Below are 12,366 nucleotides of genomic sequence, written 5' to 3' on the forward strand. Positions count from 1 at the left end.
GCACATTAATTACATATCAAGTACAGTATATTATATTAATGGTATCACAAGAAAAATTGTAAACCAATTTTTGTGTTTTGACGAGTCTCCTGCACATTCAGTCAATAATTTGAAATTGTATGTTATGAGACAATAAACTATTTTTCTTTTCTATTCTAATTGTATATTATGAGACAATAAACTTCTATTCTGTTCTCTTCTATAAATATTAAAACAAAGACTTATTTATTTCAAACTTTGGGGTGCATGCCCCTCAGCTGCAGCCTAGGTAACCTGCCTGTAAATGCTACCCTGTGGAGAAGCAGCAGAGAAGGCATTTCCCAGAATGGTCCTCATGCAGCCAGTGACCTGATGCATCATAAAATAACATACTGAGTTTTCCAGATCAGTACCAACTGTGGAGGGCTTGCTTTTTTGTGTGGCAGTTAGAGGAAGGCTACTGAGTTAGAAATGGCAAATGCAAACAGGCCAAAATGAGTAACACAGAAAATGTTACACAGAAACACAGTGACCCTAAACTCAATGCTTATATGTATAAAAATTATTCTCCTTTCACCTTACAGAGACAACTTCTCAATGATAAACTCTTTGAAGCCTGCGAGGCCCCATACAAATGCTTTCTTGATGTTGGGTATGCCAGTGCTCTTAATCACTCTTGAGAGTCACAGTACTTTATAGAAAATATTTTATTCTATTTTGTATACAGAAATATTGGTAACAATCATTTTCACTGAATGACTCATACAAAGTGTTTGTGTATAAGACTCACTGTAGTCTCGATATTTTGTTTAAATAATCTGTTTCACAGTATGTGTGTAATACTAAAACACACTGTGAAGTACCTCACATTAATTTCAGTGTAATAGCTCCTACTTTCAACAGAGATGGTTTATTGGTATTTAAAGTTCCCTATGCTATTGAATTTCAGAAAATCAATTAGAAATGTGCTTTCATTGTTCAACTATGCTACATACGGTTATCTACTCCTAGATTTGTAGCTCCACTTTCACTATAACTGTTCTGTGTAAAATGACAAGGGTACATCCTTATTTTTGAAGTTGGTCTGTTTCATAGCATGTGTGGATGATTGAAATACTCTGCCAAGTGCAGTCTCAAAAGTTGTTGGCCTGACAGTGAAAACCACAATTTATGCTTTCAAAGAAGTTTTATTTTTCAACATAATCTCCCCTAATATCAATAAACTTCATCCAGCAGTGTTTCAATGCCGTTATGACCTCTCTGTAGTGTTCCTCTGGAAGTGCTGCAAACTATCCTACTACAGCCATAATGGCCTCTTGATTGGATGAAAACTGCTGACCAGTGAGAAATTTCTTCAGTTTTGAGAACAGATGGCAGTCCAAGGAAGACAAATCTGGGCAATAGTATGGATGTTCCAGCACTTCATAGTGTGAACTTTTCAATTTGCAAGTGCTCACTTTTGTGGGCAGCTGTATTGTCCTGATGGAAGATGATTTTTCTTCTTTAAGCTGAGTCTCTTTTCATGAATGCTTGCATCCAGTTTCATTAGAAATTGAGAGTAGTATTCTTCAGATATGGTTTTACCTTTTTTAGGTTAGTCAATCAACAGAATTTCTTTCGCATCCCAAAACACTGACGCCATGATCTTTCCCGCTGATGACATGATCCTTGCCATCTTCAGAGCTGAATAACTGGCTTCTATCGACTGTATAGAGTGCTGTTTGGGTTTAGGTGTGTAGCAGTGAATCCATGTGTCATACACTATCACGTATTGATGCAATAAGTAGCTTCGGTTTTTCTAAAGCTGCACTAAGTACATTTTGGAAAGTGTCATGCAAATATCTTTGTTACCTGGAGTGAGCATATGCGTCACCAATCTTGTGCAAAGTTTTCTTATGTTCAGCTCCTAGTGTAAGATGTGGCCAACACATTCCTTTGATATCTCTAGCGCATTTTCAATTTTGTGTACCTTTATACACCAATCTTCCAAAATCACATCATCCATTTTGTCAATGACATCTCGTATACTTGCACTTTCTGGACATCCTTCATATGGATCATCTTTGATGCTTTCACGGGCATGTTTAAACGCAGCTACCCATTTCTTCACGATAGCATTTACAAGCCACAACTGAACTTTGTTTGGTGTTAAATCTTCCTTCATGAAGAATTTAATTACTACATGATACTGGATTCTTTCCATTTTCAATGTCATGTGCACCACAACTGCTTCAAACAACTGCCTACAGTCAACTGCTGCCTTGAAAGACTTGCAATTCTACGTGCCATCTACTATTATGTGGACAAACATATGGGGGGAAAATTCACACAAGTAGTTCTGTGATCATGGGGCAAGGTCAAGAACTTTTCGGACAGCCTTTGTATTTTGTATTAATTTTAGTTTAGCAGCTGCTGCTTTCATCAAAAGTGATTTATCAGTATGTAAAGTTCTCTCTGCTACTGAATCTCAGATAATCAATAAAAAGTGTGCTTCCATTATTCAACTATACTACATTGCTATCCCCTACTTGATTTGTAGCCCCGTTTTCAGTACAATTTTTCTATGAAAACTGATGACAATTACTTTTTTCTGCATGTACGTACATTCTCCACAAGCTACAAAAAATTTGATGCTGGAGGGACATTCCATTTCCTGGTCCACTCACAAATGAAGTGACAGAAAAATGACTGTCTATGTACTTCCATATAAAGCCTTGTCTTCGTGGTCATTACGCATAATGTATATCAATGGCAGGAGAATAACTCTGCATTTTGTTACAAATACTGGTTCTTTAAATCTTCAAAATTGCATTTCGCAAAAAGAATGGCTTCTATCCTGCAGACATTCCTATTTGAGCTTATGGAACATTTCCACAATATTCACATGTTGATCAAAAGTGTTGATAACAAATCTAGCAACATTTCGCTGAATTACTCCAATGTGACATGGTGCAAATCCCAAACACTCTAGTAGAACTCAAGAATGGGTTGTACAGGTGTTCTGTATATGGTCTCCTTTATAGATTAGCTGCACATTCCTAGAATTGTCCTAGTAAAATGAAGAATTCCATTGACCGTCCCTACAATTGACCTTATATGCTTGCTCAATTTACGCATCACTTTGCATTGCTACAACTACATACACTGATCTGCCAGAACATTATGACCACTAACAGTATGGGGAAGGTGCATGATCTACTGGGTCTAACCGAAAACAGATTGTAATGGCTCACAGGCTCAGCACAAGCATTTAATAAACTGCACCACTTGTCTGGTGTTCAAGGAGTATTATGGTGAGTGTTTTCAACACTTGATGAGACTGAGGTGAAACCACATCAAGAAATTGTGGGGTTGGGCAGCCATCCCTCATTAAAAATGTTGGACATCATAGGCTGGGCAGTCTGGTAAAACAGGGCAGGTGGAGAGTTTTGGTGGAACTGACATAACACTTAAATGCTGGGCAGAGTACAAGTGTGTCTGAACAAATAGTGCACCGAACACTCCTAACGATTGGCCTCCACAGCCAATGATCCATGCATGTGCCAATGTTAACACCAATACATCAGCAACTACGACTGGAATTGGCACATGACCATCAGCACTGGATGTTGGCACAACGAAAGAGTGTTGCACGATCTGATGAATCCTGATACCTTCTTCACCATGCTGATGGGAGGGTACTAATCTGTCATCTTCCAAGGGAACACCTCCTTCACACCTGTGCTGCAGGTATTCATGTGGGCATCCATGGGTCCAGTGGAACTCGTTCAAGGCAATATGATGGCCAAGGAGTATGATACGCTGCTTGAAGACCATGTACACCCCTTCATGACGACCGTTTTTCCCAGCAGCAGTGGCATTTTTCAATGAGATAATTTGCCATCTCACAAGGCCAGGCATGTGATGGAGCAGTGTGAGGGACACAGTGGATAGCTCCACTTGATGTGGTGGCCTCCAAACTCGCCAAAATCAAACATGTATGGGGTGTGACTGAGTGTGGCATCAGAGTTCATCACCCCCATCCCCAGAATTTATGGGAATTAGGTGACTTGTGTGTGCAGATGTGGTGCTAACTCCCTCCAGCGACCTACCAAGGCCGCACTGCTTCCATGCCGTGATGTGTCGCCACTGTAATCTTTGCCAAAAGTGAACATACTGGCTACTAGGTAGGTGGTCATAATGTTGAGGCTGATCAGTCCAACAGTGTCAAGCAGTACACAAATAACATTGTACTTGAATATTCTGAACATTACTGGATTGTTATTCATACTCATATTCATTAACTTACATTTTTCTGCATTTAGAGCAAGCTACCATTCATCACAACAAACAGAAAGTCTTTCTGACTTATCCTGTATCCTTCAACAGATACCCCAATGACAACACTTTCCCATCAGCAAAAAATCAAAGATTGCTGCTCACCCTACCTGTCAGTTTGTGTATGTATACAGATAATGAGAGAGGCCCTATCACACTTCCCTGGGGCACTACTGATGACAATTCTTCGTCTGATGGAACACTCACTGTCCAGGAAAACTTACTGGGTTTTATTTCTTAGGAAGTCTTTGAGCAGCTCTTGTAATTATATAACAACCTTTTTCCTATGCTCAGACCTCCATTAACGCTCTACAGAGTGGCTCTGTGTCAAACACTTTCCCAAAATCTAAGAATATGCAATCTGCCTGTTGCTCTTCATCTACAGTATGTTTTGCCGGATATCATGTAAGAAAAGGGCAAGTTGCGTTTTGCACTAGTGATGATTTCTAAACCCGTGTTGAATTGTGGATCAAAGCTTTTCTCTATCAAGGAAATTTATCATGTTCAAACTTAGAATATGATCTAGAAGTCTGCAGCGAACTAGATTTTTACAATATTGGTGTGTAATTGTGTGAGTTTGTTTTAGCCGTCTTTACCACTTATTAGGATAATGCATCTCCACTGGTAACATTGGCAGAGATTTTAGTATTACCTTGCAAGCTACTCAAAGATGTTTGTGCTCACATGCGGCTCCTCTTTGTTGAAATGTCTTGGCTCAAACTTGCCTAAGGGTTGAACTGCACGTATGGCCGATCTTAGGCCCACCATATTTAACACTGCTACAGCTCCTTGGCCACAAAAGCCTGCTACTGGGTTTCCCCATGACGTAGGTTCTCATCTGTCTCACTCGCACACTACAGCGCTTAGGCCTCAATAGACAATAGACGCCTGTGAATTCCCCCATCTTGTGGTGAATCTGAGCCCTTTGTGGCAGGTGGTCCTCGACGACAGGGTTCGTTTCGCAATTCTTGTAGGCTGACTCTTTCAGTCATATATTTAAATGAAAGTGCAATGCTCATTAACTCACACACCTCCACTCCATAACATTTTGGCATGCCATATATGTTATGAAGTTGCATACAGATTTGCAAGACACAAATTTGTAATACGATAACATAAATATCCTAAGCACCAGATCGATAGTGTAATTATTTGTAGTGGTGTTGATGCAGCATGCTTTAAATTTAAGGAAACTGATATTTTACATAAATTATGAACTGCAGCATATTAATTAAATGTCAAGTAAGACTATACATTTATCAAAATCAACTGTCTATTGAAATATCACAGAAATATCAGCGCCACTGTGCTCACTTTCACAGAACCTTTTTGTCACAATGAAGTGTCCAGTGGCACTCCACAGATTCAGAGCAGTGTACCTTGCTGAAATTCTTTATGGCTCTGCATTCCATCAGCATCATTTTGTGGGAACAAATCTGTTGAAATTCGAATTAGGTGCAGATACCAGAAAACAAACACTTTCCAAATTCACCCAGGATGTGCAATGAACGCTTTCCCCAGTGCAATCGATACAAACAGATCTAAACTACACAGTAAACAATTGAATTTCAGCATTTGCAAGATGCTCGTAAATTCTTCAAAGATTCTGACACGTTATCCAAGTCTCTCTAGAGACATGCATGTCGTGACAGATTCACAATCAATTACGTCAGCAAATTAATATTTTCTTTTAGTTTAAATAACTTGCATTAGACTCAAAACTAACAACAAATATGAACAAATCCCACCCCTCATTTAATTCTGTGCAGTAAAGCTGTGTGCACAAATCGATACTCCATACAACAATAAATTATTCTCCCAAAATATTCTCAGATAAGTAGAGAAACATACATTTGTCTTCCTAGGTAAGCAATATTAATTTTCATTTTCCAAATTTCTCTGACCTCCATGCACTCAAAATGGTGTGACCGTAACTTATAATCGGGAAATTACAACTAATGTACAACCAATCAAAAACTTTTGTCTAACACATACATACACATAAATAAATCCCTTATATATCTCCAAAAACCTAATTTATATGCATACTGTGCACTGATTTCTGACTTGGTACCGTTCACCAAATATTGAGTTCCCTGACCTCTTTGCACCCAAAAGTGCGTCTAAACTATCTCTTTATAACTACACAGACCTTGTGCCAAAAAAATCCTTATGTGACCAAACAACAAACAAGCTACAATAAATCCTGAAATAAAACATTCCAAATTACTCCTACAAATTTGTCTTCAGCCCAGCCATGTGTAATTATGGTTGTCCCCCATCAAAAGATTCTTAAATTTTACTTTCCTTTTTTCACCCTCAATTTCAGATTCCAAGCACCTTCCCATGCAGTGAAGTGAAGTTTTATATTTACATAAGAAATCTGTTCTGAGCACCTCATGTTTTACGGGTCCATTCACTACAAAGAATCCTATACTAAAATGATTTTCCTCGCACTTCAATTTCAAGAGCACTCCTTGCCTTATCGGCTTACTTAAACTGCCAACTGCCATTTTAATTTTTACACTATTTACAGGTAGTAATTCTAATTTCTTATTCTTTAGCCCATGTACAAAACCTTCTGACACTGCCGACACATTAAGTTGAGAATCAAGCAGTGTGTCTACTTTCTTGTCATTTACTTTAATTTCAATGATAGGCTAAACATTAATCATTTCTTTTCGCTCTAAACACTTTTCCCTCAATAAATCGTTCTCTAAGTCTTGTCCCTTCTCTTCCATCTCTAGAGTGCGCATTTCCTGTTCGCTCCATCCCTCAATTTTGCATTCACCCCAAAATAATTCATTAATTGCTTCTTTTGCCCCACTTTCATTTTTTCTCACTTCTAGACCCTTCGCTATCTTAAACTTCTCTTGAGTCCACAAATGAGGCAATAGCAATCGTAATGTTCTACCGTACCATCGCCAATCACCTTCCTCCTTATGACACCATTCTGTCCAGATATTAATTTCTATATTAGAATCAAACTCACTGTATTTTCCATTAAAATTATCGACATTTGTAGCTACAACATCATTATCATGAAATAAAGCATTACCTTTTACTTCCATATCATTACAAACAGCTTCAAAAACAGCACTTGCAACAGCCGTGGATACACCATACAACTTGCTACATAAAACATCATTTACCTCCATCAACAGATCACCAATTTAAGAAACATTCATAATTTCACCATCCTCAGCCCTTACATCACATAAATTATAGCTACAGCATCGTGCAATTTCAGAATCAACAGTACAATTAAATTCCAGTACGATTTGATTTAAACCTGAGCATAATACTTTTTTCTCTCCTTCACTCTCCTGCCCAACCTTGATTTCAGATCACACATCAAATTCAGATTCACATTCATTCTCAAACAAATATTCAAGATCCACAGATCCATCCAGACTTTCAGGTTCACATTCATTAGTAGAAAGATGTGCACAGATTCCTTCCTTTGAAGTATCAATACCAGCAGCTTCAACTTTTGTAACTTCAGATTTGACTGACCACAAAGTATAATTCCCTTGTTCTAACTTTGCAGAATATTTGTTGGTTGCCAGTGTAGCAGGAAACCAAAAATCTTACAAGATGGTTAGTAAGTTTGGTTCGTGTATACTTTTGTATAATTTTATTTCAAAGCTAGGAAGAATAAGTGAGTATCAGTAATAAATGCCCAGCTTTTATCAAGAGCTCTCTCAAAATAAACAGGTGGTCATTTGTCAAGTAGAATCTTTGGTGTCCATACTGATTTTATATTATGGTGTTTTTTGCTATTTGCAATTGAAATTTGAGGCAGACTGGGACTCTGCCTTTCAGAGGAAATGCTCTTTTCAGCTCAGCCGTGTATGCACACTTTGCAGACTGAGTCAGTCAATCAACTTCATAGTAAGAAATATTAGGAAGATAACCTCTGTTAAGATTGAAAGAGACGGTATGGAGTGATGGTTAGTTGAAGTTTTAGATTGGAAGGTGAAGCAGGTGCTGGAAAGAGCAATGTCACTGAAAGGTAAATGTTAAAGTCAGGGTCCTGGTCTAGCATAAAATGTATATCTGTTACGAGTGTTCAACATAGTGAATACATCACCACAGCCTACGGATGTCATTGTTTACAATTATCAATATATTCTCCACCACCATTCATCAGCTTTTAATACAGTTAGTGATATGCACTATACCTGTCTCCTTATTACACCTCCATTAATGTATCAGAGTATTTCCTTCCACATCAGAGAATTATTGTACCCAGAAATACCATAATTAATGCATTGTCAAGACGTTTTCTCTTCTTCTATCAAGTAGTAGGATCAACTGGAGATAATCTTGACTCACCAAATACAGATAATTTTGTAGCAATCAGTTTTTGGGATGATGCTGCATAGTATAGACACCATATACATCTTACCACTGACTATATACTCAGTGAAACTGTTGCCAACAATATGTATTATTGGCAGGTGATTGGTTTCCAAGTCTATGTTTCTGTGTGTGCATGTGGGGTGTTGGGGGGTGGGGGGGGGGGCGGGGGGGGGTGGGGGGGGGCGGTGAAGGGGATTTGAGACACATCAAAACTGAAACTTCCTGGTGGATTAAAACTGTATGCCAGACCGAGACTCGAACTCGGGACCTTTGCCTTCTGTGGGCAAGTGCTCTACCAACTGAGCTACCCAAGCACGACTCATGCCCCGTCCTCACAACTTTACTTCTGCCAGTACCACGTCTCCTACCTTCCAAAGTTGTGAGGACTGGGTGTGAGTCATGCTTGGGTAGCTCAGTTGATAGGGCACTTGCCCGCGAAAGGCAAAGGTCCCAAGTTCGAGTCTCGGTCCAGCACACAGTTTTAATCTGCCAGGAAGTTCATATCTGCACACACACTGCTGCAGAGTGAAAACCTCGTCCTGGACACATCAAAATCATTTGAAAATAACGATTGTTAGTGCTAATAATACATCTTAGGGTCACTAGACTGAATGGCTACAGTTCCAGTGATATTTAAAGCCAAGTTTAGAACTATTAGAATCGTTATAACGGAACTAAATATGGAAAAATGTCTGTATGCTCTCAGAAATTGGATAAATTTGTAACTGGCACATTTCATGTAATCAACTAGTAGTTTGTAACATACCAACACTCTTATATGTAATACTGCTCTTGATATTTGGGTTCGTATCACATTGCCAGTGGATTAATTTATATGGTTTCTTTGATAAAATACAGTAGTTTACTCTGTATAGTAATTAATCTCATTTCTCATAGCTGAAAAATGTTAGGAACATATTCACCATTCAAGCAGTAAAAAAATCATTTCTGGTTCAAATGTAAATCATACAAAATACCCAAATCAGTTGAGGACAAAATACTATTTATTAGCAAATAGTACATAATTAGAAACAATTAATTTGTAGAAATCATTATCTGATTTATCTATTATTATATCATTTTTGTACCCCCTTTTTTGAAAAATACTTAGTAAGTACTAAGTAACAGTTCTGACTTACTGCATGAATTTTAGACCGAAACAGAAATATATACAAAAAATATGCAGTTGATGTAACCAAATGCCTTAAACTTCCAAATCTTATTAACTTTGGTAAAGCATATATGAATGAACTTAATCTCTAAAATATTAAACTATTTTGGACCATATTTATGTTGTAGGTAAGAATAAATATTATCTGTCTTTTGCAGCTGAATGTTTCTGACATATTTATTCTTATCTACATGATTATAGTGATAGCAACATAAACAACTTTGTACTTAGCTTAGAGAAGGAAGACTGGTAAAGTGTATTTACTTCCTCAACAACAAATGAAAAATATGACAATTTTCTGCAGATATTTGAATATTACTTTAATTGCCATTTCCCAGAGAAAACAAAGACTATCACTAACAAAAAAGAATGCTTGGGTTACAAAAGGTATTAAAACTTCATCAGAAAAAATGAGGCTGCTGCACAGACTTAGCAAACTGGACAGTGGCAAATCCAGAGAGTTCAAGGTATATTATAAAAATTACAAAAACACATAAAGGAGAGTTATCAAATGTGCTAAAAAAGCTCATAATGATAAAACAATTAGGTGCTCTTCCAGCAAATGTAAGACCATCTGGGGTATAGTAAATGAACAGACTGGTATAAAGTTAAGGATAGAGGATAAAATCACAGAAGGACAAAAGACTGAAAATGCACATAAAATTGCCAATAAATTCAACAGCTTTTTTTCAGAAATTTCCACAAATCTCGTAACCAACTCTTCAAATACTGTTCACTCTCCTCTCACAAATCTCCTGACTAACTCTCCAAACACTGCACACTCTTGTCTCAAAAATAATACTCCTCTGAACTCCTTTTTCCTATCTCCTACAACACCGTATGAAATTGAAGAAATTATTAAAAAAAGAGTCAAAAAGATTTATTCTGCAGGGCATGATCTGATACCCTGCTTCTTACTTCATAAGTGTTCAAATTACATCAGTGAACTCCTGTCAAATATCATAAATACCTCATTTCTAGAGGGAACATTTCCAAACCAGCTAAAACTTGCTAAAATTATACCTCTCTACAAGAAGGGAGAGAAAATGGACATGACAAACTATAGGCCAATTGCTATACTATCTGCCTTCTCAAAAATATTTGAATACTGTATGTTAACTAGATTAGAAATGTGTCTAAATTCTAACAACATAATCACATCTTCCCAATATGGATTTCAGAAAAATAGGTCCACCACACATGCTCTGTATGCATTTCTAGAAAAGTGCTCAAGTTTTGTTGACCATAAACAACCTGCTGTCGGTATATTTCTTGATCAGTCCAAGGCCTTTGACATGGTCGACCACAAGCTGCTGCTTATGAAACACTATAAAAATGGGATTAGAGGTGTAGCCCACAATTGGTTCCATAGCTACCTTACTCAAAGAAAGCAATATGTAGAAATAAGAAAATCAAAGACATTCAGGCACTGCAGGTCAGATATATACTACATACAACAAATGGTGTCCCTCAGGGATCTGTCCTTGGCCCTGTTCTTTTCATATTGTTCATAAATGATCTCCCAGAACACATACCAAATGCCAGCTCCTTTCTTTATACGGACGACACAAATATCCTGATAACCAGTAGAGGTGACACATTGCAAGATGCAGTTAATGAAACTACTTGTCATTTACAATCGTGGTTTGAAGCAAATAGACTACTCATAAATACTCGAAAAACTGTAAGTATGAACTTCCATACTAGACAAAATCTAACCCCCTTCAATGCAGTTTTAGTTATCAGCAAAGATGACATTACGTACAAGCAGGACACCAAATTTCTTGGACTCACCATCAGTAACACACTAAATTGGAAACCACATATTGAGGCATTGTCAGAAAAGCTTAGTAAAACCTGCTATCTATTACAATCATTAAAAGACACAGCCATTGTAGATACCTTGAAGCTGGTGTACCATGCCCTGTTTGAGTCTGTCTTGAGCTATGGCCTAATCTTCTATGGAAAGAGCTCTGATTTTCTCACAATTTTCAAATTACAAAAACAAGTAGTAAGAATAATGAAATGTAAAAAAAGAACTGAACACTGCAAACCACTATTTCAACAGCTAAAAATCCTGCCACTGCCATGCCTCTATATATTGGAACTAGCTTGTTTTACAGTACGCCCTCGACACACACATGACACCAGAAACAAAACACACTTACAAATTATAGGGCACAACACAAAATTATATGTGAATGGGGTTAAATGTATGGGCATTAAAATGTACAACCACCTCCCAACAGACATAAAAACAAGCAAAAACCCAAAAATAATGAGAACTAAATTTAAGGAATTGCTACTAAATCACTGTTCCTATTCCGTACACGAATTTCTTGAAACAAAATTTTAATTACTTGCAATAAGTTGTTTATTCAGTTGTAGATGTTTCTACTTAGTAAGATCATTTAATTACTGTATCTTATCTATATTCTGTCTGTATCTCATATAGGCCTATGTATTCTGCTATGTGAACTATGTACCACAATATTTTAATTACTTGTAATAAGCTGTATATTCACTTGTAGATA

At 37.4% G+C, this 12,366-nt stretch overlaps 1 non-coding gene across 1 annotated transcript; it reads right to left on the reverse strand.

The window, feature by feature from the left end:
• Nucleotides 1–8,901: 8,901 nt before the first annotated feature.
• Trnal-cag (transfer RNA leucine (anticodon CAG)) lies at nt 8,902–8,976 on the reverse strand. The gene has a single exon. It is a non-coding gene; the product is annotated as a tRNA-Leu (tRNA).
• Nucleotides 8,977–12,366: the final 3,390 nt, after the last annotated feature.

The sequence above is a fragment of the Schistocerca nitens genome, chromosome 3 (genome assembly GCF_023898315.1).
Source record: "Schistocerca nitens isolate TAMUIC-IGC-003100 chromosome 3, iqSchNite1.1, whole genome shotgun sequence".
Taxonomy (NCBI): Eukaryota; Metazoa; Arthropoda; class Insecta; order Orthoptera; family Acrididae; genus Schistocerca; species Schistocerca nitens.